The sequence below is a fragment of the Acyrthosiphon pisum genome, chromosome X, assembly GCF_005508785.2.
Source record: "Acyrthosiphon pisum isolate AL4f chromosome X, pea_aphid_22Mar2018_4r6ur, whole genome shotgun sequence".
Lineage (NCBI taxonomy): Eukaryota > Metazoa > Arthropoda > Insecta > Hemiptera > Aphididae > Acyrthosiphon > Acyrthosiphon pisum.
The window spans coordinates 56,744,583-56,748,664 of record NC_042493.1 but is presented as its reverse complement, the minus strand read 5'-3'; positions in this window follow the sequence as shown (position 1 = coordinate 56,748,664).

The following is a 4,082-nucleotide window of genomic DNA, read 5'->3' as shown; positions in this document are numbered from 1 at the left end:
CAATATTTTTTGGTTAACCTGTCTTTTGGCTAATATAAATAAGATTTGAATGTTCACTATAATTCTGAATTGAAATTTATAGAACGAATCATGTTGTACGACGTCACTCATGGCAACCATTTAAAAACAAAATTTCGATCTGAAATCACAAAATTTCCGTTTTAGCACCTACCGGGGTTGTTTCTTCTCACGATGAAAACTATCTTATCTTTTAAGTTGGACCAAATTACACACGGTGTAAAAAAATTCATCATGATCGGTCCATTAGTTTAGGAGTCCATTGAGGACAAACATTGTGACACGAGATTTATATATATTAAGATAGATATATACCCATGTCCTAAATAGATGATAACTATACATATTACATGCTACTAATATAGTATACAATATGACAATAAATTGTTAAACACATTGCATATACATTATATACATTACATTTATATAAATTGATGTACTGAGAAACTGAAAGGCCCACTAAGAATCTTTTTTTAAAAATTTGTAATTCATTTTTAATTTATATTTTCAAATATTAATAAAACATAACTAACTATCTTGCACCAAGGAGATCAAAGTGTCGAACCCAAAGCGTGCTTTAAACAATTGTGTCATAGTCACTGTATCCGGTGCGAGCTGCACTCGATAAAAAAAATATATATAATATTTATTATAATGAATAAAATAAAATAAAATAAAATGAATATTTTATATTTATTTTATACGCTATAATATAATATGGCTGTACCCACGAGGTCATGTACCTATTAATGTGTATTATCTTATATTCTTATACACATTCATATTATTTACGCAAAACTATTTTAGAGAATTTTTTTCACGCACAGTGGTATAATTGGAAGTTTCACTGAATACCGATAAACTACAAAATTAATAATCTCAATTAAAAATTCAATATTTAACTATTCCAAGATCTATAGACTACAGAATATTATACTTTAAAAAAAAAATATAATCATCTACTCTTTAAGAAATAAGAATGGACACAATACCTCTTAGTACTCATTTTTTTTTTTAAAGTAGCGGTAAGTATATTGTATATACATAGATTATATAGTTCAATTATATAGTTAAATATAATTTATTGAAATTCTAAATAATGGTCGTAAGGGCATCCTAATACGAGGAACCTGTGGAGTGTGGACATTATATTATGCAGTTGACTGATGTGCGTATGTCTATCACGTATGTACAAGCTATTGACAGTCCTCCGCCTTCGGCCGTCAATCCTCGGAAGACGGGTGAAGTAACGAGGCTCAAAAATATTAAGTACGGTTTGGTTATACAACAGCTGGGCATCGTTTGTCGCGACCACCATTTGCCTTTGAGTACACAATTTTGAGATTAACAGATGATTATGATGCAAAACTAATAATACCTCTTTATCGTACGCAAAATACTAACCTACCAACGCGTGCCACATACATTTTGTCATGTTGTACAGTAGCACCTATCCCAATGTATACCTGTGACGACCACCGACCACAACGTATTATTTTGGGGTAGGGTGGATGAGTGGGTACAATAATAAATTAACAAAACAAAGAAAAAAATGTTACGATCAAAGTATTTAAAGCATTGTATATTAATAGTATGCATTATTTCAAAATCAGTATTATCCGTATAGTCTATACGGCGGGGTACATGGCGTACATGTTACATATACGGGATAGAGTGGCGCAACTAGGATTTATTCAAGAGGAGAGGGGGATCCAACAAAATGTATTTAATTACTGTTCTTCTGTTATTTTCCTGAGTATATTATACATTAATTTTATTGCTTAATAAACACAATTATTTAATATATAAGGTATCAAAAATGTCAAGGTATCTTTAAAAAATAAAAATAAATACTATGCCATTAACCGGGAGGCGTGGTATAATGGATTTGAGTTTTAAACTTGAGTGTTCGCCACATAAACCGTTAGAGATTTTAGCAATACTACAACCACCAGCCACACTACCACACTGGTGCTCAAGCACGATGTTGCCGAAAATGTAAAAAAAAACAGTCTTTCATAAATTTTTTACCCTCTCACTCACTTCTATTCTTCTCTTTATATTCAGTTATAAAGTTGTATAAACTGAAAATTTTAAATTTTAATATTATAGTACTTATTCATAGTTCAAAACAAACAAATAGAAATATATTTAATCAAAGACTAATTAATTATTAATACATATTATTATACTATAATACTATGGTTAAATAAATGAATAATTTATTGTTAAACAGTGTTATATTATTTAAAAAAAAACTCAAACTAGCTAGTATTAAAAAATATTAAAATATGAGTATTGAATACCTATAGGTATTTAATACAGATTCATACTATATCCAATATTGAAAAATAGGTACCAAACTATAAAAGCTATTAATTGAATAATTTAAATATATATATAGTACAATAAGTATAATTTAAGTAGTACGATTGGTTATGAATATACTATATTAGGTACTTATTAGTATTTATAATCAATGGGAAATGTCAGTACCGGTATAGGTAGCGTATTGATATTAGAGAATTAATTTACTAAATTAATATTTAAATCAGTTGAGAGTTGAGAGTAAGCAACGTCTGCTGATACTAGTTCCCGAATGGGTAACAATCCAGGTACGCAGTGGCAAAATTCTTGCCACACATACACGTGTTGCTAACAAACCGCACCAACCGTCCCAACCCTACAGACCTTACAGGTTCATTAGTCATTGACCTTAATCATCGAAGCCTTAATATAAAAAATTATAATAACTCAAATCATTGGTAAGTACTAAATTTACCATTTAATAAATTGAAGTTCAATTATTGAGGGCCATCGCTGCTATCACATAATCTCTCCACTTCTCTAGTTCTCTCTACCATATGCGTTATAAAAAATCGAATCCTCTTTTATATTTTTGATGTCTTGATCCACGACATCCGGTCCTTGATCTTTGGAATGGATGTTTTTTGTTTATTTTGTCAACTAGAACTTCTTTCATTATTTGTCCGTCCGCACTCCATACATGACCAAACCATTCTAGTCGTTTGCCTTTTATATATGGTATAATATTTGGCCTGTGATATAGCTCCTGTAATTATTGATTTTTCTACTCTCATATGCTTGTAGCTCTGCGAAAAATATCTAATTATTGAACCTATATTATAACTATTTGGGTCTCGACATACCTAAAGTCCTTTAGTAAAGTCTAAGCCTAGGTTAATTTTATGAATACATATTCTTTAATTTAAATATTTTTATAATAAATAGTAGGTACCTGTATGTTTTAAAAATTAGATTATCGTTTTTTATCTAATAAATTGGAAATCTATAAATTTATTCTTTATAAATGTATTTATACGTTGTTACCGTAATTTTTTTATATTTCATATATTATGGTTAGTATAAAAATTATATCTTATGTAGAATAGTCAACAACTTATTACATAATAATATCTAATATTGTAATTTAATTTGAACAAAGAGTAAAGTTTATTCTAGTTCAAGGACAGATAAATATAATTTTGTGTTAAAAAAATGAATATTATGTATTAAAATAAAATAAATATTATCTTGGCACATATGTTATTACTGAATTTCATGTACATCATTTTGTTTATTAGTATTACAAGTAGGTATATAGCAACAGAAGTTTTGTTTGATAATAAACAAACAGTACAATTAATTCCAATCACTTAAACAAATTAGTAGGTCATAAAATTTATAACATTCAATTTTTATTCTAAATTCATACAAAATAAAATAAATCCATACAAAGTAAGTGATATGCACAGTATTATGTACAGTATAAAATCCAAAATAGGTACTTATCTAAAAAATGTGTTTATCTAGATGTACTCAACAGAAGACACGACGCAAGAGTTAAAAGATATTATATCCTGTCAAGAGGATAAAATATGCAAGTTAAATAAAAAACTAGAAGAGTTTGATTCAGTGGTTTCTGAAAGAAATAAATTACGAGAAATTTACAAACAATTTGAAAAAAGTCATGAAGACAGTATTAACGCCCATAAGAGAGCGTTTTGCGAACTATCAGCTACGTGTGACGAGCAAACGAAAAA